Source organism: Phyllostomus hastatus, unplaced genomic scaffold (assembly GCF_019186645.2).
Source record: "Phyllostomus hastatus isolate PE091 unplaced genomic scaffold, TTU_PhHast_1.1 phas_contig_37, whole genome shotgun sequence".
Lineage (NCBI taxonomy): Eukaryota > Metazoa > Chordata > Mammalia > Chiroptera > Phyllostomidae > Phyllostomus > Phyllostomus hastatus.
The window spans coordinates 11,050,762-11,076,414 of record NW_025333867.1 but is presented as its reverse complement, the minus strand read 5'-3'; positions in this window follow the sequence as shown (position 1 = coordinate 11,076,414).

Below are 25,653 nucleotides of genomic sequence, written 5' to 3'. Positions count from 1 at the left end.
CTTGGTTTTTCACTGGATGTGTTCTGTGACAAATTAAGAAATAAGTCATATTTTCTCTTTGCCTCTTAAAAGTTATTTTAAAAGGGGTTCATTTTTGAGATAACAGAAAGATAACTTTGCCATTATGTTCAAGTTTTAGTGATCTGACTCTTATGCATTGTCTAACTCTTTTGAAAGCACATTATAGTCACTTACTATGAGTCTTCCTAGTGCCGAGAACCACCTTTGAATTCTGTTCCATTGGCATGAGAAGTTACATGCTCTAGTCCCCCTGAAGGAGCAAATCATTCTAATTTTATTTTTACACAAAAGGTACATAGTTTTTCATATATTTAAGTCACATATGGATTTAACTCTGCAAAATGCTTCAGAACTGCTATCTCAAATTTAAAATGTTCCTGTATATATAGATAATGGGATATTACATAGCAATAAAAAGAATGAAATCTTACCATTTGCAACATCATAGATGGACCTACATGGTATTATGCTAAGTGAAATAAGTCAGACAGGGAAAGACAAATGCCATATGGTTTTACTTATATGTGGAATGCATAAACAAAACAAAACAAAATGAAATAAAAAACCATAAACAGTATCATAGAAACAGAGACCAAATGTTTGCTTACCAGAAGGGAGGGAGCAGGATGGAGGGATGGATGGAAAGAGGAAGGGAAATATAGCCAAAAATATTGTGGTAAGTTTACAAGGTGAAAGATGATTACTAAAATTAGTGGGGTGATCACATTGTAAGGTATAGAAATGTCAAATCGCCATATTGTATACCTGAAACTAATATAACTAACATAAAATTGTATACCAACTATAATTAAATAAATGATTTTAAAGAAAGAGAATAACTTGCTTGATAATGTAGATGGCTATGAGAAAGAACTTCCTCTGGCTAAGTTGTGGATGCGCTTTCCTTTGTGGCTATGAAGAACTAATGTTAAGTAGAGTTTGCATAGAAGCTGTGTTATATGGTAGAGTGGTGCTTGCTGCAACTATTTCATTTTTTAAATTGTTGTTCAATTACAGTAGTCTGAATCTTTCACCTGTTGCTCTCCCCTGTTCATGCCCCTCCCTCAGTCAATCTCCAAGCCTGTTGTCCACTACCATGGATCCTTTATACATGTTCCTTGACTAGACCCTTCTCCTTTTTTCCCCATTATCCCTCTCCTCTCTGGACACTGTCAGGTTGTTCCTTATTTTCATGCCTCTGGTTCTATTTTGCTCACTTGTTTGTTTTGCTGATTAGATTCCATTTATAGGTGAGATCATATGGCATTTGTCTTTCACTGCTGGCTTACTTCACTGAACTAATACTCTCTAGTTGTGTCCAAGCTGTCGCAGAGGGTAAGAGTTCCTTTTTTCTTTCTGCTGCATAGTATTCCATTGTGTAAATGTACCACAGTTTTTAATCCACTCATTTACTGTTGGGCACTTAGGTTGCTTCCAACACTTGGCTATTGTAAATAACACTGCTATGAACATTGGGGTGCACAGGTCCTTTTGAATTGGTGTTTCTGGATTCTTAGGGTATAATCACAGCAATGAGATCACTGAATCAAAAAGCAGTTCCACTTTTAGTTTTTTGAGGAAATTCCATACTGTTTTCTACAGTGGCTGCACCAATCTGCATTCCCACTGACAGTACACTAGGGCTGCCTTTTCCCCACAACCCCATCAGCACTTGTTTTTTGATTTGTTTATGATGGCCATTCTGACTGGTGTGAAGTTGTATCTCATTGTGATTTTCTTTTTTTTTAATTGTTGTTCAATTACAATTGTCTCCATTATCCCCCCACTACTCTTCTCATCCCTACCCAACCCCACCTCCCACGTTCAATCCTTCCTCTACCCTGTTGTCTTTATCCATGGGTCCTTTATACATGTTCCATGATGAACCTTCCTCTTCTTTCCACTGTTATCCCTCTTCCCCTCCACTCTGGTCACTGTCAGTTTGTTCCTTATTTCCATTTCTCTGGTTTTATTTTGTTCATGTGCTTCTTTTCTTGATTAGGTTCCACCTATAGGTAAGATCATACAGTATTTGTCTTGCACTGCCTGGCTTACTTCACTTAGGATAATGCTCTCCTGTTTCATCCATGCTGTTGCAAAGTGTAAGAGTTCCTTCTTTCATTTTGCTGTGTAGTATTCTGTTGTGCAAATGTACCAGTATTTAGATACACTAATTCACTGATGGGCACTTAGGCTGTTTTCAGCATGTGGCTATTGTAAATTGTGCTGCTATGAACACTGAGGTGCATAGGATCTTTTACATTGGTGTTTCAGGATTCTTAGTGTATAATCACATCAGTGGAATTGCCAGGTCAAAAGGCAGTTCCATTTTTAGTTTTTTGAGGAAATCCCATACTGTTTTCCACAGTGGCTGTACCGGTCTGCATTCCCACCAACAGTGTACTAGGATTCCCTTTTCCCCACAACCTCACCAGCACTTGTTGTTTGTTGATTTGTTAATGATGGCCATTCTCACCTATGTGAAGTGGCATCTCATTGTGGTTTTAATTTGTATCTCTCTGATGGCTAATGATGCTGAGCATGCTTTAATATGTCCCTGGGCTCTCTGTATGTCCTTCTTGGAGAAGTGTGTTTTCAGGACCTTTGTCCATTTTTAAATTGGATTGTCTGTTGTGTGAGTTCTTTATATGTTTTGGAGATCAAACCCTTGTCTGAGGTATCATTGGTAAATAAATTTTTTCATATGGTTGGTTTCTTTTTCATTTTACTAATGTCTTTAGCCATGCAAACTTGACCACTAACTTACACCATACACAAAAATAAACTCAAGATGGGTAAAAGACTTAAATATAAGTCATGACACCATAAAAGTCCCGGAGGAGAACATAGGCAGGAAAATTTCAGCTATTCCACACAGTAATATTTTCAATGATATGTCCCCTAGAGCAAGGGACATAAAGGACAGAATAAACAAATGAGACCTCATCAAATTAAAAAGCTTCTGTGATTTTAATTTGCATCTCTCTAATATCTAGTGATGTTGAGCATTCTTTCATATGTCTTCAGGCCCTCTGTATGTCCTCCTTGGAGAAGTGTCTATTCAGGTCTTTTGCCCATTTTTAATTGGATTATTTGTCTTCCTGGTGTTAAGTTATATAAATTCTTTATATATTTTGGAGATCGCACCCTTGTCTGAGGTATGTTTGGCAAATATGTTTACCCATGTGGTTGGTTTCTTTTTAATTTTGCTGGTGTTTTCTTTAGCTGTGCGAAAGCTTTTTAATGTTACTGAGTTCATGCATAGGTTGTTATGTCTCAATTTTCTCATCTGGAAAGTGGACATAAACATTCAAAGTAAGGGGGATTACCATTTTGAGAATACAATTATATCATTAAATGTGAGGACATGGTGTGTGGTACCTCAATAAATGTGAGCTCTCTTTCCCCCCCATTTTGTTGTTTTCAGGAATTCTCCAGTGGCTCAATCCCCGCCTCCATTGTTGGTTTTAGAGTTAGTTTTAAGATTATGTGAAGAGAGAATTAAATTTTTGGCAAAAAAATTTTTAAGATACTATAATTTCAAGCTGTGGACTTTGAATAATGATGTTGTATCAGTGCAGGTTCCACAAAAACACCACTTTCTTTCAGGATGTTGATTGTGGGGGTAGATGTGCATGTGGGGGCAGAAGGTACATGAAAAATCTCTGTATTTTCTGCTCAATTTGCTGTGAACATAAAACAGCTTAGAAATAAAGTCTACTTGTTTAAGAAAAGAGAATATAAAGAAAAGCTGAAGGGAATGGTTTTTTCAAAATAATTTGTAAACAGAAGAAATAATACATGAGGTTGATGGAAACAAAAACCTGTTGCATCTAGTCCCAGACCACAAATCCTTTACCTCCACCAGTAGGTTGGGGGATAGAAACACATGACTTGCCAGTAGAAAAGCCTCCACCTTAGTATTTTATCAACTCTTGCCTGTAAGTTTTTGCCAGTGTGCACAGGTACCTGCATGCATTTTAACTTGCAATCTGAGCAAGTTTTGGTGTCCTCTTCCATACCTTGGTCTCCCACTGTCTTTGCAAGTTTATCTGGCTCTTCCTAAGCTGCAGTCACCCTAGTAACTTTACTTAATTCAATATTTTGATGTTTTTAAGTACACAAAACATGTTCTAACACTAAGGAATAATGATTAAGTGAATGCCCATGAAGCCTTAGGCTAACTTTCTCAGGTAACACAAGCTTATTAAGGCACAGTTTGGGAGTGGGGTGGGGCTGGTAGGTTAAATTTAATTGGGTGTTCTTTATTTTTTAAAAATATATTTTATTGATTATGCTATTACAGTTGTACCATTTTCCCACCTTCACTCCCCTCCACCCTGCACACCCTCTCCCACCCACATTACCCCCTTTAGTTCATGTCCATGTGTTAAAGTTCTTTAGCTTCTACATTTCCCATACTAGTCTTACCCTCCCCCTGTCTATTTTCTACCTATCATCTATGCTACTTATTCTCTGTACATTTTCCCCCCTCTCCTCCCACTCCCCTGTTGCCAACCCTCCATGTGATCTCTATTTCCATGGTTCTCTTCCTCTTCTAGTTGTTTGCTTAGTTTATTTTTATTTTAGGTATGGTTGTTAATAATTGAGAGTTTGCTGTCATTTTACTATACATGTTTTTTATCTTTATCTTACATAAGTCCCTTTAACATTTCATATAATAAGGGCTTGGTGATGATGTTCTCTAATAGATAGTTTTATTTTGTTTTAAGGAGAGGGTCTTAGGCCAGATGATCATTACAGCAAAATATTAAATTTACATAGAAAAGTGTTTAAAATGATATTAATAGACTTATGCAATGTTTATACTTTATATTGTTTGTACAATTCTCTATGGTGACAAATTCTTAAGCAGAGATTTCATGCTGCTCTTCTCTTTCCACCCAAGTCAAAATACAATTCAGTGCTTCTGATATACTTTGGCAGAAGTGTTTCTGGGCATTATGAATGTTTAGATTCCAAGGCAGAATTTTTAGTGTTACCTGGGGTGTTAATTGTATTACTTTTCAGAGAGTGGAATAAACTCAAACCATCATTATAATGCAAAATGAATCACTGCTGTAATACGCCTCAGTATCATATTTCCACTTGCCCCAGAATGGTACCATGAAGCTGTGGAAGTAATGTGCAGACAGAAATTCTAAATTTTTTTTTCTTTTAAATATATTTTATTGATTAAACTATTACAATTGTCTCATATTCCCCTGTTTATTCCCCTCTACCTTGAACCACTCCCCACCCACATTCTGCCTCCACTTAGTTCATGTCCATAGGTTGTGTATATAAGTTCTTTGGATTTTACATTTCCTATACTATTCTTAACCTTCCCCTGTCTATTTTCTACCTTATATTTATGCTTCTTATTCCCTGTACCTTTCCCCCTCATTATCCCCCCTTTCCCCTCCATGCTTATAACCCTTCATATGATCTCCATTTCTGTAGTTCTGTTCCTGTTCTAGTTGTTTGCTTAGTTCATTTTTGTTTAGGTCTGGTTGTTGATAGTTGTGAGTTTGTTGTCATTTTACTATTCATAGTTTTTGATCTTCTTCTTTTCCTTAGATAAGTCCTTTTAACATTTCATATAATAAGGGCTTGGTAATGATGAACTCCTTGAATTTGACCTTATCTGTGAAGCACTTTATCTGCCCTTCCATTCTAAATGATAGCTTTGCTGAATAGAGTAATCTTGGATGTAGGTCCTTGCCTTTCATGACTTTGAATACTTCTTTCCTGTCCCTTCTTGCCTGCAAGGTTTCTTTTGAGAAATCAGCTGACAGTCTGATGGGAACTCCTTTGTAGGTAGCTGCCTCCTTGTCTCTTGCTGCTTCTAGGATCCTCTCCTTAATTTTAATCTCAGGTAATGTAATTATGATGTGCCTTGGTGCATTCCCCCTGGGGTCCAACTTCTTTGGGACTCTCTGAGCTTCCTAGACTTCCTGGAAATCTATTTCCTTTGCCATATTAGCAAAGTTCTCCTTCATTATGTTTTCAAATACATTTTCAATTTCTTGCTCTTCTTCTTCTCCGTGTGGCACCACTATGATTCTGATGTTGGAACATTTAAAGTTGTCCTAAAGTTGTAAAGTTGTCCTGTTGCTAAGCCTCTGCTCATATTTTTGAATTCTTTTTTCTTTATTCTGTTCTGGCTGAATCTTTATTTCTTCCTTCTGGTCCAAACCATTGATTTGAATCCTGGTTTCTTTCCCATCACTGTTGGTTTCCTGTACATTGTCCTTTAATTCATTTTTCATAACCTGGACTCTTTCCTCTATTTTATGACCATATTCAACCATTTCCATGAGTATCCTTACTACCAGTGTTTTGAACTGTGCATCTGATAGATTGGCTATCTCTTCATTGCTTAGTTGTATTCTTTTCTGGAACATTGATCTGTTCTTTCATTTAGGCCATTTTTTTTTGTCTTGGTGTGTCTGTTACGTAGTAAGGGGTGGAACTTAGGTATTTGCTAGGGCAGGGCAACACACATTGCTTTGTCATGGTGCTGTACATGGGGTAGGGGTCCAAAATGGATCAATGCCACTTACTGGGCTCTCTGCTGGCTTTCAGTAACTTCCTCCACTACTCACAAGCAAATTGGGCTCTTCTGGTGCTGATTCTTGGGTGGGTGGGTTTGTGTATATTCTAGGACACTGTGGGTCTCTCCAACAAACTCTCCTTTGAGGCTGGGAGTTTCTTCCATCACTACAACCCCCACAAGTTTTTTTCAGTCAGTGGTTTTGAGGCTTTATTTCCCCCCACTGGAATCCCAGGTTGTGCAATCGGACTCACTCAACAGTTGTTCCTCCCAGTTTATCTGCATGAAAATGTGGGACCACCCACCTGCCAGCCACTAATTCGCCTTGTCCTTGAGCCACCACCTTGCCCACCCGGGGTGTTCCAGGTGGCAAGTCCTCTCCTCCCTGGCCTCCCATCTCCACCCCTCCTGCTAGTCTGGTTGAATGTTTCTTCTTTAACTCCTTTGTTGTCAGACTTCCATACAGTTCAATTTTTTGTAGTTCTGGTTGTTTTTTGTTTTTCAATTTGTTGTCCTTCTTTTGGCTGTGTGAGGAGCATGTGTTTCTATCTATGCCTCCATCTTGTCCAGTAGTAGAAGTTCCAAATTTCTTGGTGAAATATAAAAAGTGCATATATTGCTGTCTGGCAGGGAGTGATGTTCAATGACTGTGTTGAATGAATGGATTTCAACTGTCACCCTCTCAGTTTCTGGCTAATAGCCTGCTACATTCACTTTTTCATATGTGGACTCACTTATACTTTGAATTCTCCAGGTTCCCTTTTAAAATTACCTGTATGGGTATCTGTGGCAGTTTCTGTTCTCCACAAGTAGGCTGCCTCAGGAAGAACAGGGTCTCAGGTGAGATGGTTCTCTGCAGCTGAGGCAGACACTGAAGGAGCTGATAGTGGTGTCCTTATTCCCCATATTGAGTAGCAAATTCTTTCTTGATAGGAGTCTGGGCAATGCATCTTTGCCTGTACCACACTATCTCAATTCCTCTGCATCGAGGTCCAGAGAAGAGCTATAACTCCCTCTCTGAGGATCTCATAACTTTCCATCTGTTCTGAGGCATCAGTTATCACCATTCTTGAATATATTTAACACCTTTAACTTCTTTCTCCTGATTTCTTCTTTTGGCTAGAATTATTCTAAAGCCTCTTCTGTCAGAATTCTTTTTGACCATCTCTAAGTTTAAAATACTATCCTACTGCCCTTCTTCCTCTTCTGTCCAGCTTCTAGGAGTAATATGCTCATATTCTATCTCAAATCTTAATCATTCCTTTTTTGGTTGGTAAAGAGCTTTATTTATATATAATGCACATACTATACAGTTCACTCATTTAGAGTGTGCAATTCAATGAGGTTTAAATATCCACAGATATGTGTAAACATCAACACAGTCAATTTAGAATATTTTCAGTGCATCAAAATACCCTACCCTTTAGTTATACTTCTTTATCACCCTAGTTTTCCCCTGAAGCTTTAAACAATGTTTCTGTCTCTGTATACTTCTGAGTCTCCTTTCTGAATATTCATTTGAATGGACCATATAATGTGTGGTCTTTTATGACTGGCTTCTTTCATTTAGCATAGTGATCCTGAGGATCATTTATGCTATAGAATGTATAGCATTTCATTCCTTCTTATGGCCAGATAATGATTTGCTTTTATACATATACTACAGTTTGTTTATCCATCCATCACTTAATGGACATCTTACATTGTTTTCACCTTTTGGCTATTATAAAAATGTTATTATATAAAGATTTACAAACAAGTTTTTGTGTGGACATATGTTTTTGTTTCTCTTGGGTATACAAGATCTGTCCAGAAGGTATCCAGCCATGTAAGATGAAAACTAAAGACATTTATTGAAGAAGATTCAAGAAACATTGTACACAGGAAAATGATGCCTCAATCCCCTTCAAGGTAGGCACCTTGGGACCTCATACAGTTCTCCCAATTGCCATCAGATACCCCATCATATTTTCCTGAATCTCATCAATGGTATGAAATCTCTTCCTTTTCAAAGGTGATTTTAGTTTTGGGAAAAAACAGAAGTCACACAGCACCAAATCTGGGCTTTAGGAAGGCTAAGTCACCTTGGTGATATAATATTTTGCCAAAAAAACTCTGCACAAGATGTGATTCATGAGTGGGCATGTTGTCATGATGAAGCTGCCAATCACCAGTTGCCCATAGCTGTGGCCTTCTGAATCATCCGAATAGTTTCTGTGGAAGAATGTTGAAGCTTAACCCAGAATTTGATGCAGATTCATTGCTCTACTCACTCAGTCATTTTGAATGCGATGGCCATACAGTACACATGCTTGCTCAATGGCGTCTTCTGCTCCCACTGACTAGTATAGTGAAGTCTTCATTGTTCAAGCATGCACATTCCAATCCACTCTCCTTAGCTGCCAGATTATATCAATACTGTACAAGCTGTTCTTGTTATATTAACAATGGCTGGACTTTATCCAGACAGACCTCATATACCTAAGAGTGGACTTATGGGGTCATATTGTAAACCTATATTGCTTCTTAAAGAAACATCAGACTATTTTCCAAAGTAGCTATGGAAATCTACATTACTAGCAGTATTTAAGTATATTGAACAGTATATAAATTTAGTTTTTGTTTTATTAAATTTATTTTTAAATTTAACTGATTTATCTACATCCTCAAAATACTTATTATTATCTGACTTTGATTATAGCCATCCCATGGGTATAAAGTGATCTCTCTTATGGTTTTAATTTACATTTCTCTGATGATGAATGAGTTCAAACATTGTTCACATGCTCATTGGTCATTTGTACATCTTCCTTAGAAAAATGTTTATTTAGATCATTTGCTCATTTTTAATTGGGTTGTCTTTTATTATTTCAAGTTTTCTTTATACAATCTGGATATTAATATCTTATCATATATGACTTGCAGATATTTTATTCTATACTGTAGGTTGTCTTTTCACTTTCTTTATGATCTTTGAAGCACATTAGTTTATTTGTTTTGTCTTTGATGAGATACAATTTCTCTATTTGTTCTTTTGTTACTTGTGATTTTGGTGTCTTATGTAAGAATTCTTTGCCAAATCCAAAGTGAGGAAGATTTTTCCCCATGGTTTCTTCTAAGATTTGTATAGTTTCAATTTTTACATTTAGGTTGTAAATCCACTTTGAGTTAATTTTTGCCTGTAGTGTGAGGCAAGGATCCAACTTTATTCTTTTGCTTTGGATACCCAATTGTCCCAGAATCATTTGTTTAAAAAACTACTCTTTTCTTCATTAAATGGTCTCAAAACAATAGTCAAAAATTTGTTTACCATAGATGTGTAGATTTATTTCTGGACTTTCAAATTTTATTAAATTGATCTGTATACCTATCCTTGTGCCAGTAAAAATAGATCTTGATTATTTTTGCTTTGTAGTAAGATTTGAAATCAGCAAGTGTGAATCCTTCTCCTACTTTGTTCTCTTTTAGGATTTTTTGGCTATTCTAAGTTACTTGAACTCAAACATGAATTTTACAGTTACCTTGTTGATTTATACAAAGAAGCAATCTGGGATTCTGAGAGGGATTGCATTGTATCTGTAAATAGTGGCTTCCAATTCATGGAAGTGATTCATGAAAGTGAGATGTTTTTTCATTCATTCAAATCTGTTTTTTCATCAGTGCTTTATATTGAACAGTATATAAATTTAGTTTTGTTTTATTAACTTTATTTTTAAATTTTATACTTTTAACAAAGTATTCTACTCTTCCCTTTTCAGAGTGCTCATTGCAAATGTATAAAATACAGTGAATTTTTGTATATTAACCATGTATCATGAAATCTTGCTGAACTAATGTATTATTTCTAGAAGTTTTTTAGTGTATTTTATAAATTAAATACTGAAAATATTGAACAAACTGTCTGAATCAATTATCAGGCCAAAAGTTCACAGCAACCAAGTGAACACTGAATAAAGAAAAAAGCAACTTAAAAACAACTCAGCAGAGGCAGTAAGTGAAAACTAATGTAAAGTTGTAAAACAGTCCAAGTGAGCATTGAAGGAGTTGCCCAACACATAAACAATCTGCAAAATATGTGAAAGGTTTTTTCTTTCTTTTCTCTTGTCTTTTCTTTTTTTCCTTTCCCTTTCCCTTTTCTTTTCCTCTCTCTCTCACTCTCTCACTCTCTCTCTCTCTCTGTCTCTCCTCTCTCTCTATCATTTCAGATGTTCAAGAAAATCTGGCAAAACTGTAACTGACCACAAGTGAAAAGGGCAGTGATTTTAAAGATAAAACATGACAGAGAATACAGACTTCACAACAAATAGTTTAGCAGAGGCAATAAACATTCAATTGCAACACAGGTAAAGCAACAAAAGCTATTCCTGAAAAGGAAGGAATCTGATCCTGAAAAGAGAAGAATCTGATATCCTGAGTTAACACATTGTAATACTCAAAACATCCAGTTTTCAAACAAAGGGTATAAAGTGTGCAAAGAAACAATAAAATATAAACTTATTCACAAGTAAATGAACAGAAATGTTTCCTGAGGAAGCACAGGCATTATACATACTAGACAAATACATTAAGTCAACTGTCTTAAATGTATACTAAAGAAAACTATGAACAAAAGGCTAAAGGATTCCTGAAGAACAATGGTGTGCAAATAAAGGCTATTAAAAACATAGAAATTATTATATAGTAATAAAACATAAATTCTAGAGGTAAAAGTACAATAACTGAAATGAAAAATCCACTACAGAATTTTAAAAGTACATTTGAGAAGATGAAAAAATCAACAAACATAGAATTGGTTGAAATTATCTATTTTGTAGAGCAGAATAAACGAGGTATGAGGAAAAACGAATAGATCCAAAAAGACCTGTGGGGCACCATCAAGCATACTAACATAGGCACAATAAAAACCTTATATGGAGAAGGTAGAGAAAAGGGGGAAGAAAGAATATTTAAAGACAGGATGCCTGAGGAATTCTGGGAATATAGCAAAGTAGGAAGAACAAGAAATTTGTCTCCCTACCTACATAACACTGGCATAATCTGTTTCACGTAACTACTCTGAAACACTAGAACTATTTAAGAGGGAAGGTTTTTACAATTAATTTTCATTAATTTTAACTTTAGCAAGGTAGTGGATACCAGTCCTCCAACAATGGGGCAGGTAACTATGCACATGTTTCTGGAGCAGCTTGCATTCAGCTAGTGATATTCATGGTAAGCTAAAGGACCATGGTTTAAATATCTGGGAGCTGTCTTATGTGCTGCTTCAAATAAAAAAGATGCAGACAAAAAGTCAGGCAGTCATTCTTGCTTTACTTCCCCTCAAAGTTGCAAGCTCTTTCCCCTCCAGTGATTTTCAAGCACTTTAAAGTGATAGCACCTGTCCCCTTGTCTTTTATCTTTCTCTTTTTCCGGTTTTAAGAGCCAAATGTTAAACTAGAACATTAAAACAAGAGCATATATGAGGAAATTATAAACTAACTACATATACCTATAAAAGACTTAGAAAAGACCTCTGACACATTAAGCTTACAAGTCAGGCTGACCCTCAGCACAATTATTGTGTAGGCCTGAGTTAGCCTACACAATAATTTAAAAATAAACAAAATAATCACAAAACACATGAAACCCCAAGGAAGATGGATAGTCCTATTGTAAATTGCCACACTATTTAATTCAATGTCCAGTCTTTGACAACAAAAAATTTACAAGGCATACAAAGAAATAGGAAAACATGGACCATAATAAGGGAAAAAATAAATCAGCATAAACTGGAACTGACAAAAACAAGATAGCAGATATACTAGACAGAAAATTTTAAACAACTATCTTAAAGACGGTAAAATTAAGTAGTGAAATATTTAAAGAAAGTCAAGAAAATGTATATAAAAAGTGGGAATATTAATAAAAAGAAATCCCAAAAATTACTAAAAATGAAAAGTACAATAACTGAAATAAAAAAATTTACTAGAGTTTCAAAAACAGATCTGCAAAAAAAGCAAAAGAAGACTCAGCAAACTTGAAGATAGGCAAATGAAAATTATCAAGTGTAAAGAATAGAAAAAAAAAGATTGAAAAAATGTGAACAGAATTTAAGGGGTCTGTAGTATATCATCAAGAGGACAAATGTATTCACTGTAAGAGTCCCAGAAGGAGAAGACAGAGAGAAAAAGGTACAAAGAATATTTGAAAGAATATAAAAATTGAAGAAAAATAAATGCTGATAGTGTCCCAAATTTGGTGAAGGACATGAATACAAACATTTAAGAAGTTCAATATAGTCTAGGTAAGATGAACTCAAAGAGACCCACACTTAAACAAATTAGAATCAAACTTTTGAAAGTCAAAAACAAAGATAGAATCTTAAAAGCAGCTTGTGAGAAAGGAAATATTACATTAAAAGAACCTGAATATTAGCAGTTTTATCTTCAGAAACTGAGGCCAGAAGATAGTGGGGTGATATACTGAAATGGCTAAAAGAAAAATACCAAGATACTAGTACATCAAAACAACAATTCTTAATCTAACACCTTGTATTATTATAACATTTATTTCTAAATCCATATGTTGTTTTCTACATAATTTAAAAGTTAATGCATGTAAAAGATATTTGGGGGCACATAATAAAGGGTTGGCACAAGTAGCACCCTTTTAATACAAAATCATAAGCATGTGATTCTGTAACATAACAATATCACACTCAACCACACCCATATGACATTTTAGGTAAAATGTTCAAATTAAAACTATAAATTATTACAATCATATTATTGCCCTACCAACCACATCAATCAGGTGTCACTTCTGTTGGACCCTGTATATAATATGTAATTTTGGGGACAACAACAACCAAAAGGAGTGAGGATGAGTTGTAAAGGAGCAGAATTTTTAAGTTATTGTATGTTATTGAAGTTAGACTTTCATAAATTCAAAACATGCAAATAACTTTTGGATATTAAGTGTAATCTTATGGTAACCACAGAGAAAATTGCTACAGAATATACACAAAAGGAAATGAAAAATGAGTTTAAACATTTTGATACAAAAAAGTCAACTAAAGAAAAAGAAGATCATAATACAGGTAATAGGCAATAACAAAGATATAAAAGAAATAGAAAAATGACAGAAGCAAGTCCTTTCTTTATCAGCTATACTTTAAATATAAATGGATTCAAATCTTCAAAGACGTATTAGCAGAATGAATAAGAGTACATGATTCAACTATATGCTTCCTACAAGAGAAACCTATTTTAGATTCAAAGGCACAAATACACTGAATATGAAAGAATGGAAAATGATATTTCATGCAAATAGTAACTAAAGAGAGAAGAGGTGGCTACACTGTTTAATATCAGACAAAATAGACTTAAGTGAAAATAGTTAAAGAGACAAGGAAGAATACTGTGCATTAATAAAAGTTCAAGTACAGAAAAATACATAATAAGTATAAGAATTTATATACCTAATGACAGGTCATAAAAATGTATGAAGTAAAAAGTAGCAAAATTAAAGGGAGGAGTAGATAGCTCTACCTCTATAGTTGGAGACTTCACTACTGTACTTACAATATGAGTAGAACAAGCAGGGAGAAGATGAGAAAGGGTATCAATGGCTTAAACAACATAATAGAACATGTAGATGTAACAGAAATATACAAAGGACATTACCCAACAGCAATAGAATAAACATTTTTCCCAAGTGCACATGGGACATTTTCAAGGATACAACCACATGTTAGGCCATAAATTAAGTCTCAATAGATTTAAAAAGATAGATCTTTTAAAATCATGCATATTAACTTCTCTAACGACAGATAAAATTAGAAATCAATATAGAAATAAAACTGAAAAATTCACCAATTTGTGGAAATTAAACAGTTTTAATCAGTGAATCAAAGAAAAAAATCTCTATTTTGTGACCATACTCAACTATATCTGTAAGCATCCTGATTGCCTGTGTTTTGAATTCTGCATTTCATAGGTAGATTATCTTTTCATCACTTATTTTTATTTTTGGAGTTTGATCTGTTCTTTCATTTGGGCCATATTTTTTTCCCTTTGGCACACCTGTTAGGTTGTAAGTAGTGAAGCCTTAAGTATTTGCTCGAGTTGGGCAACACACATTGCTGTGTTGTGGTGCTGTATGTGGGGGAGGGGTCCAAGAGGGAGCAATGACACTTGCTCAGCTCTCAGTAGCTTTCAGTAACTTCCCCGGCTACCCACAAGCTAATTGGGCCCAAATTGGGAAACTGGTATTGATTCCCTGGTGGGTGGGTTTGTATACATTCTATTACCTTGTGGGTATCTCCAAGGAACTCTCCTGTGAGGGTGGGAGTTTCTCCCACCTGCAAAATATAGGAAAAAGTGAAAGCTATGCAAAGTGAAATAAAGAAAAATATACAGGGAACCAACAGTGAAGGGAAGGTAACCAGGACTCAAATTAATGATTTGGAGTAGAAGGAAGAAATAAACATTCAACTAGAACACAATGAAGAAACTAGGATTCAAAAATATGAGGAGAGGCTTAGGAATCTCTTGTACAACTTTAAACATTTGAACATCCGAATCATAGGGGTGCCAAAAGGAGAAGAAGAAGAACAAGAAATTGAAAACTTATTTGAAAATATAACAAAGGAAAACTTCCCCAGTTTGGCAAAGGAAATGGACTTCTAGGAAGTCCATGAAGTTCAGAGAATCCCAAAGAAGTTGTACCCAAGGAAACACACACCAAGGCACATCATAATTACATTAGCCAAGATTAAAGAGAAGGAGAGAATCTTAGAAGCAGCAAGAGAAAAGGAGAGAGTTATCTATGAAGGAGTTCCCATAATACTATCAGCTTATTTCAAAGAAACAAAAATAAACTATTAAAGGCAGCAAGAGAAAGACAGTCAGTTACACACAAGGGAGCCCCCATTAGAATCTTTGCTGGTTTCTCAATGGAAACACTACAGGGCAGGGAAAATTGGAAGGGAATATCTAAAGTAATGAAAACCCAGAACATGCAGCCTAGATTGCTCTACCCAGCAGGGCTACCATTTAAAATTGAAGGCCAAAGAAAGAGCTTTCCAGACAAAGTAAGGTTAAAGGAGTACATTAGCACAAAACTAGCACCAACACCAAACTTTCCAGCATAGCAAGAAATGTTAAAGAGCCTCCTTAAAGTAGAAGAAGAAATGGAGAAAGACAAAAACCCATAAGTATAATATAAAAATGGCAATAAATAAGTACCTATCTGTAATAACCTTAAGTGTAAATGGATGAAATGCTCCAATCAAAAGACATAGTGTAACCAAATGGACAAGAAAACATGACCCATACATATGCTGTCTACTAGAGACCCACCTCAGAGCAAAAGTTTCCATAGGCTGAGAATAAAGAGATGTAGGAAAATATTCCACACAACTGGAAATGTTAAAAAAAAGTGGGGGTAGCAATTCTTATATCTGAAAATATAGACTTCAAAATGAAGGCCATAAAAAAGGATAAAGAAGTGTACTACATAATCCTGAAGGGATTTATCCAACAAGAGGATGTAACCCTTGTAAACATATATGCACCCAAATACAGGAGTACCTAAATACATAAAAATATCTGGGGGGTGCTTTAAGGAAGATATCAACAATAATAATGTCATAATAGGGGACTTTAACACCTCTCTGTCAACAAGAGATCTTCCAGACAAAAAATCAACAAAGATACAGCACTAAACAGCACACTAGGTTAAATGCGTTTGACTGCTATTCATAGAAAATTTCACTCCAAAGAAGCAAAATATACTTTCTGAAATGCACATTGAACATTCTCAAAGGTAGACCACATGTTATGCCACAAAACCAGCCTTAACAAATTCAAGAAAATTGAAATCATATCAAGCATGTTCTTAGACCACAATGACATGAAATTAGAAATTAACCTCAATAAAAAGACTCAAAAGCATTCAAATAATTGGAGGTTAAACAGCACATACTAAATAATGAATGGGTAACCAATGACATCAAGAAGGAGAGCAAAAAATTCCTGAAAACAAATAAAAATGAACACAAAAGAACCAAAAATCTAGGGGACACAACAAAAACAGTCCTGAGAGGGAAGTTCATAGTACTGTAGGCCTACCCCAAGAAGCAAGAAAAATCTCAAATAAACAATCTAACACTACACTTAAAAGAAGTAGAAAATTTACAACAAAGAACACAGCAAGTAGCAGGTAAATAATCAAGATCAGAGTGGAAACCAATCGCACAGAGACTAAAAAAACAATGGAGATCAGTGAAACCAGGAGCTGGTTCTTTGATTGATAAATCTTTAACCAGATTCATCAAAAAAAAAGGAGAGAGAATCCAAATAAATAAAAACAGAAGTGAAAGAGGTAAAATAATTACTGATATCACAGAAATACAAGGTATTGTAAAAAATTACTATGCATAACCAAATGCCAAGAAACTGGCCAGCCAGAGTGATGGGCAAATTTCTAAAAATGTACAATCTCCCAAAACTGAATCAGGAAGAAGCAGAAAACACCAATAGACCAATAACAACTAGTGAAATTGAAGCAGTAATTAAAAAAAAAAACTCCCAGTGCACAAAAGCCCTAGACCAGATGGCTTCACAGGTGAATTTTAACAAACATTCAAAAGAGAGCTAACCCCTATCTTTCTCAAACTATTCCAAAAAATTCAAAAGGAGGGAAGACTTCAAGCTCTTTCTACAAGGCTAGTGTTATCCTAATTCCAAAACAAGGTACAGACACAAGAAAGAAAGAGAATTACAGTCCAATATCTCTGATGAACATGGATGCTAAAATCCTCAACAAAACATTAGCAATCCAGATGCAAAACATCAAAGAGATCACACACCACAATCAAGGGAGAATATTCCGGGGATGCAAGTTTGGTATAATATTCACAAAGCAATAAATGCAATTCATCACATAATCAACATGAAAGACAAAAATCACATGATCATATCAATAGAAGCAGAGAAGCATTTGATAAAACCCAGTATCCATTTATGATAAAAACTCTCAGTAGAATGAGAATAGAGGGATCCTACCTTAACATAATAAAGGCCATATATGAAAAACCTACAGCTAACATCATTCTCAATGGGCAAAAACTGAAAGTGGTCCCCTTAAGATCAGGAATAAGATGGGGATGTCTGCTTTCATCCCTCATATTTAACAGTTCTGGAAGTCCTAGCTCAATGATCAGATAAGAAAAAATAAATAAAAGGCATCCAAATTGGAAGGGAAGAAGTAAGGCTGTCACTATTTTCAGGTGACATGATATTGTACACAGAAAACCCTAAAGACTTCACCAAAAAACTACTACACCTAATGAATGAATTTGGCAAAATAGCAGGTTACAAAATTAATACCCAGAAATCAGTGGCATTTTTATACACCAATAATGAACTATCAGAAAGTGAAACTAAGAAGACAATTCTACTCACTGTTGCAACAACAAAAAAATGAGATACTTTGTAATAAATTTAACCAAGGAGATAAAAGACTTGCACTCAGAAAAAAATATAGGCCACTGAAGAAAGAAATCAAGGAAGATACAAATAAATGAAAGCATATATTGTGTTCATGGAAGATTTAACATAATTAAAATGGTCATTCTATGCAATACCTATTAAAATACCAATGTCATACTTCACTAGAAAATACACACCAAGAATTTATACGGAACCAAAAAAGACCCCTAATAGCCTCAGCAATTTTGTGAAAGAAGAACAAAGCTTGAGATGTCACAACTCTTGATATCAAACTATACCATAAGGACACTGTGATAAAAAACATTGTCATACTGCCACAAGAACATACATATAGATCAGTGGAACAGAATACAGTAGGGGTGTCAAACTCATTTTTACCAGGGGCTACATCAGCCTTTCAGTTGCCTTCAATGGGCTGAATGTGATTTTAGGACTATATAAATGTAACTACTCCTTAACAGTTAAGTGAGAGCTTGGTGCTGCTGCTGGATAGAAACAAGGTGCTGGGCCGGATAAAACAAGGTAGAGGTCTGGTTTTGGCCTGTGGACCTTGTGCTTGCCACCTGTGGAATAGAGAGTCCAGAAATAAATGCACACCTGTATGAGCAATTGATAGTTGACAAAGGTGGCAAGAGCATACAATGGAGCAACAACAACCTCTTCAGTAAATGGTGTTGGGGAAACTGAACTGGTCCATGCAAAAAAAAAAATGAAACTAGACCACCAAGTTATACCATACATAAAAATAAAATCAAAATGGATAAAACACTCAAGTGTAAACTGAAAAACCATAAAAATCCTAGAATAAAACATAGTAAGCAAAATCTCAGATATTCAACATAGAAATATTTTTGAAAATACATCTCCTCAGGCACTGGAAACAAAGCAGAAAATAAACAAATGGGACATCAAATTAAAAAAGCTTTTGTACAGCTAAAGAAACTATCAGCAAGACAAATAGGGAATCACCTGTATGGGAGAACATTTTTACCAATGATACATCTCACAAGGGTTTAATTTCCAAAATATACAAAGAGCTAAAACAAATCACACCTAGAAGACACACAGCCCAATTAAGAAATGTGCAGAAGACCTGAATATACACTTCTCCAAAGAGGACATACAGGGGACTGTAGACACATGAAAAAATGTTCAACATCATTAATCATCAGAGAAATGCAAATTAATACCCCAATGAGATATCACCTTACATCAATAAATCAACCAACAAATGTTGGCAAGGATGTGGGGAGAAGTGAACCCTAGTTCCCTGTTGGTGGGAATGCAGACTGGTGCAGTTGTCACTATTTGCAGATGACATGATATTATACATGGAAAATCCTAAAGACTCCACCCAAAAACTGCTAGACCTAATAAATACATTTGACAAAGTAGCAGTTTACAAAATTAATAACCAGTTAGTCATGAAGTCTCCTTCGGCAGCAAAAAGGCACATTTGTATATTACAGTGCTAATTTATAGATTTTGTTTGCAATATCTTTAGTTACTAGTTTATTTGTAATTTCTTGAAGGAAAAAACATATTATGCAGTCTAATATTATAAATGGATTCTTTAAAAAATCCAGTGTCTTTGTTAGCTAAAAATGAATAAAACTTTTTAATTTTAAAAAATTTGGACACCTGCAACATCATAAACAATAAAAATAAATAAATAAAACTATGTATTTGTAAAGGTGTTTACTAGAAATAATATATAATTCAGAAAGAAAAGCTTTCACCATAAATAAAATTATTCATTATTTTTTAAACTAGAAGTTGATTTTATTATTTTTCTTTTTTTTATTGTTGTTCAAGTAAAGTTGTCTCCATTTTCTTGCCACCACTTTTCCCCACCCTGCCCACTCTTATGTCCCACCCCTAATCCTACACCTTTTGGCTTTTTCCATCTGTCCTTTATACATGTTCCTTGATGACACTTTCCCATCTGTCCCCCATTACCCCTCTCCCGCCTCCCCTCTGGTTACTGTTAGTTTGTTTTTTATTTCAATGGCTCTGGTTATATTTTGCTTGCTTGTTTGTTTTGTGGATTATTATTTAGCTAAAATAGCCAGTAAATTAAAAAATTTTCTTCTCCAATGCCTTGAAGATTACTTAGTATTTATTTGACATTCCAGTTTATTTAAATTTGTGAATATGTAAATGTTTAATTCAAATATATCCTTATAAAATAAATAATGGTGTAAAATGTGAAAAGGAAAAGAAAAATGATAAGAAAAATTAACATCTTACCATAGTAATTATTGTGAAATAAATTATTCACACAAAAATAAATTTGATATCCATGTTATAGTTAAATAATAATAAAAAATACCCATGTATCTTCCAAAGAACTTAAGAAGCAGAATATCCCCAATAATGAAGATTAAAGCTTCTTTTTTTACCTTCTCTGTTTATAACACACTTCAACCCAATTAACTGCTATCATGAATATTTTGGTGATCATTTCCTTATTTTAAGATGATAGATAGGTAGATAGACAATACCTAAATAGCTACATAGACAGATATAGATACACAGACAGCCACATAAGTAGGTGATAGATGATAGACAAATAGGTATATAGATAGATAAATGACAGACAGATAAACAGATAGGGTTTCCTCCTCTTCAATTTTTTGAAGGATTCAAAAAGATTTGATACTATTTCATCAAATGATGAGTAGAATTTACCAGTTAAGCCATCTCGTTTTCAACTTTTTTTGGTTGGGAGGTTTTGATTAGTGAAGCAAACTCACTAATTGTATAGGACTCTTCACATTTGCTATTTATTCTTTGTTGGCATATAATTGTTCATAGTGTTGTCTTATAATCCTTTTTATTTCTAGAATGTTAGTAGTAATCTCCCCTCTTTCATTTCTGATTTAGTAATTTCAATCTTCTCTCTTTTTCCTTCATCAACCTAGATGAAGGATTTTCAGTTTTGTCGATGTTTCAGAAAAAAACAACTCTTTTCCACATCCTTGCCAGTGCTTGGTGTTTGTTAATTTATTAATGATAGCCACTTTAGCATGTTTGAAGTGGTATCTCATTGTAGTTTTCATTTGCATCTCTCTGATGGCTAGTGATGCTGAGCATCTTTTCATATGTCGATGGGCTCCCTGTGTGGTTTCCTTGAATAAGTGTCTAATCAGTTCTTCTGCCCACTTTTTAATTGGATTGTTTGCCTTCCTTGTGTGGACTTGTGCGTGTTCTTTTTTTTAATTTAATTTATTTATTTTTAGAGAGGGATGGGAGGGAGAGGGAGAGAGAGAGAGAAACATCAATGTGTGGTTGCTGGGGGTTATGGCCTGCAACCCAGGAATGTACCCTGGCTGGGAATCGAACCTGGGACACTTTGGTTCCCAGCCCGCACTCAATCCACTGAGCTATGCCAGCCAGGGCTGACTTGTGCGTGTTCTTTATATATTCTGGAGATTAAACCTTTGTCCAATGTATCATTGACAAATGTGTTCTCCTATACATTTGGTAGCCCTTTCATTTTTGTGATGGTTTCTTTAGCAATGCAGAAGCTTTTTAAATTGATGTATTCCCACTTATTTATTTTTTCATTTATTTCCTTTTCCCTAGAGAATAGATCAGAAAAATATTTCAATGTGAGGTATCTGAAATTTTACCGACTATGATTTCTCCTAGAATTTTTATGGTATCAAGAATTATATTTAAGTCTTCTGTCCATTTTGAGTTTATTCTGGTGTATGCTGTAAACTGATGGTCTAGTTTCAACTTTTTGCATGTACCAGTTCAGTTCTCATAACACAAAGGGACTGTCTTTATTTCATCATATGCTCATGCTCCCTTTGTCAAATATTAATTGACCATAGAGACATGGATTTATTCCTGGGGTCTCCATTCTGTTCCACTGACTGGTGTATCTGTTCTTATGCCAGTACCAGACTGTTTTGATTACTGTGGCCGTGTAGTATAGTTTAATATAACCTGAATATCCTCAGCAACCTTGAGATAGAAGAACAAAGTTGTGAGGATCACAAAAGTACATAGTTTTAAATGGCTGTTGCAGGTCAGTTTTCCCAGGAAGGTGACTTCGCAATGGAGTTCCCCAGACAAGACATTTACTAAGAAATTGTATTAGGCTAACACCTGCATGGAAGGTCAGGTAAGCCAATGGCCAGAGGAAGAAGTTGAGTTTTAGTTCAATGTTAACAAAGGCCTCAGTCAACCCCATGGGAGGATCTCTGGAGCCAGGACAGCCTCTCACAGTTGTCCCCATTGGGGGAAAGAATGGAGCTTTCCTGTCATGTTGACATCAGAGTGGTTACATTTAACTGAGAGCAATTCCTGTAAGGGGCAGGTAAATGATGACAATAGCACACCTGCCAGTGGAGGCATAATCCTTTCATCTCTCATATCTGAAGGGGAAACTGCAAGGAGCACATCTCAGCTCCATACTTCCCACAAGTAAGGACAAATAGATGTTTTTGGTTGCCAAGATGGCTGTTTGGTCTGTACTCAAGAAGTTCATACTTTACAACCATGGGTCTGGGTTAGGGGAATCATCAGGGGAGTGATAGAGACAATCTATTGGAAGGGAGTAAAGACTAACTAATGAAGGAGAACACAGATGGGCACTCAGAAACTGCAGCAAAGGCTTGAAAAGGCTGCTGTGAAGAAAGAGCTGGAGGCAGGAATTTGAGCAGTTCAGCCTACGTGGTTAGACTGCTCTCTTAAAACTCTCCCAGGTGTGAATAGGAGAAAACAGGGATTTTTCCAAGATTGGCAAGGCCAGGGAAGAAAAGAATGTGAGGACTCTGCATCTCACAGTCTGTGCTATCTGTAACCTCCAACTGCTATCCTGCCTTCTTGATCCTACATATTCATTCCCTTCCTGTTAGCTTCTACACTGAGTGATACCAAGAATAGAGTAGAGGGCTGGAGAAACAGAAGAGGAAGATTGTATATGGTCATTAAGTGGGAAATTAAATGTGAGACAGCCAATTCATCAGCTGATGAGTGGATAGACAAATTGTGGTTCATCCACACAATGCAGTAGTATTCAATCAGGAAAAGGAATGAGGTCACTGGGGCCATTTTATAACTGCCTACCACAATGCCATTTGAGGAAACATGAATCAAAAAGAAGTGCAGGTGTGAACATTATTATTTCTTTTAAAAAGATTTTGTTGTAATAAAAAAGAACTTCTGGCCTGTAGGCAACCATTCTGCATGGCATGGGCCCAGCTCCCAGTCAGAGATGCACAGGACTCATGCCCACAGATAGCTTCTCCCATGGGGAATCAGGCCTGCAATGTTCCTAGGCCACTTTGAGTCTTGCTTTTGCTAAAACTCCCTCACCCTGAATTGAGACAGCTAGTGCTTACTGGAACTTCCTAAAATCCATGCTAAACCTTCCAAGGATGAGTATATCTGGTTCAACTACTTTTCCCTTTTCATTTGCAAATATTCTTCTTCTGTGATGTAATTAGTGGTATCGGCTCCTTTGTTTTCTGTAAAAGGTAACCACCTAAAGCCAACCAATGCATAGTAAATAAGGACCATCATGAATGTGCTGAGAGAGATAGAAATAAAGGCTTGTCATGGTGGAGGCCGGGGCTTTTGGCTTCTCTTGAGAGCAAAGCTGCCTGCCCATTTCCTCTACAGGACTTGGTAGTCCGTATGAATGTCTCTCCCTCAGCCACAATGTTGGGACCCCACAAGCTGGAGCTCACATCACTGGCCAAGATGGGGGTGTAGGTAGATATGTTTCTCTTCTTTGTACAACAAAAAGAAGGATAACAACCATGTTAGAAATGAAAACAAACCAAAACTGCCAGAAAATCCAATTGTATGGATTCAACAATCAAGGAGTTAAAGAAGAAATATTCATCCAGACTGGTATGAGGGGTGGAGAGGGAAGCCATGGTAGAAAGGATGTGTGGATGTGTGGCAAGGTAGTGGCTGGCAAACCAGGTGGGTGAGGTGGTGGTTGGTGGACTGGGTGGTCCCACATTGGTATGTGGATAGACAGAGAAGAACAACTAGGGAGCGAGACAGACTGTGAAACCCAGAGTGCCAACATGAGGAAAAAAAGCTTCAAAACCTCTGGCTATAAAAATCTCTGGGGGTTGCAGTGGCAAGAGAAACTTCCAGTCTCATAGAAGAGTCTGTTGGACAGGCCCATGGAATCCTCAAATATACACAAGTCTACCCACCTGGGAATAAGCACTAGAACAGCACCTGGTAGGACACAATTTGCTTGTGGGAAGAAGGGGAGGTGACTGGAAGCAGGGTGAGAGCCCAGGAAAGTAGCACTGTTCCCTTTCTGATCCCTCCCCCACATATGGTGCCACAATGCAGCAAAGTGGGTTGCTATACCCTGGGAATTACCTAAGGCTCCACCCATTACAATGTAACAGGTGGGCTGAGACAAAGAAATTTGGCTCAAATGAAAGAACAGATGAAAACTCCAGGAAAAGAACTAAATGAGGAGGATATAGCCGTGCTATCAGATGCAGAGTTCAAGACACAGGTAATCACATTGCTCAGAGAAATGACTGGGTATGTCCACAAAGTAAAGGAAGAAGTGAAGGCTATATAAAGTGAAATAAAGAAAAATATACAGGGAACCAACAGGGAAGGGAAGGAAACTGGAACTAAAATCAATGATTTGGAACAGAAGGAAGAAATAAACATTCAACTAGAATAGAATGAAGGAACAAGAGTTCAAATAAGTGAGGAGAGGCTCAGGAACCTGTAGGACAACTTTAAAGTTTCCAACATCAGAATCATAGGGGTGCTAGAAGCAAGAAATTGAAAATTTACTTAAAAATATAATGAAGGAGAATTTCCCTAATCTGGCAAAGGAAATAGACTCCCAGGAAGTCCAGGAAGCTCAGAGAGTCCCAAAGAAGTTGGACCCAAGAAAGCACACACCAAGGCACATCATAATTATATTACCCAAGATGAAAGATAAGGAGAGAATCTTAAAAGCAGCAAGGGAAAAGGAGAGAGTTATCTACATAGGAATTCCCATAAGACTATCAGCTGGTTTCTCAAAAGAAACCTTGCTGGCAAGAAGGGGCTGGAAAAAAGTATCCCAAGTCATGAAAGGCAACGCCCAAGATTACTCTATCCAGCAAAGTTATCATTTAGAATGGAAGGACAGATAAAGTGCTTCCCAGATAAGGTCAAGTTAAAGCAGTTCATCAATACCAATCCCTTATTATATGAAATGTTAAAGGAACTTATCTATTACAAATAAGATCAAAACCATGAATAATAAAATGACAAAAAAATAACAACTATCAACAACTTAATCTAAAAAACAAAAACAAATTAAGTAAACAACTAGAATAGGAACAGAATAAAAGAAATGGCGATCACATGGAAGGTTATCAGTAGGGAGGGTGGGTGTGGGAGAATGGGGTCCAGGAAATAAGCACAAAATTGGTAGGTGTGAAATAGACAGGGGTAGGTTAAGAATAGTATAGGAAATGTAGAAGCCAAAGAACTGGTATTTGCAACCCATGAACATGAGCTAAGATGTGTGTGGCAGGCTGGAGGGACAGAGGTACTGGGTAGAGGGGTATAAAGGGGAGAAGAAAT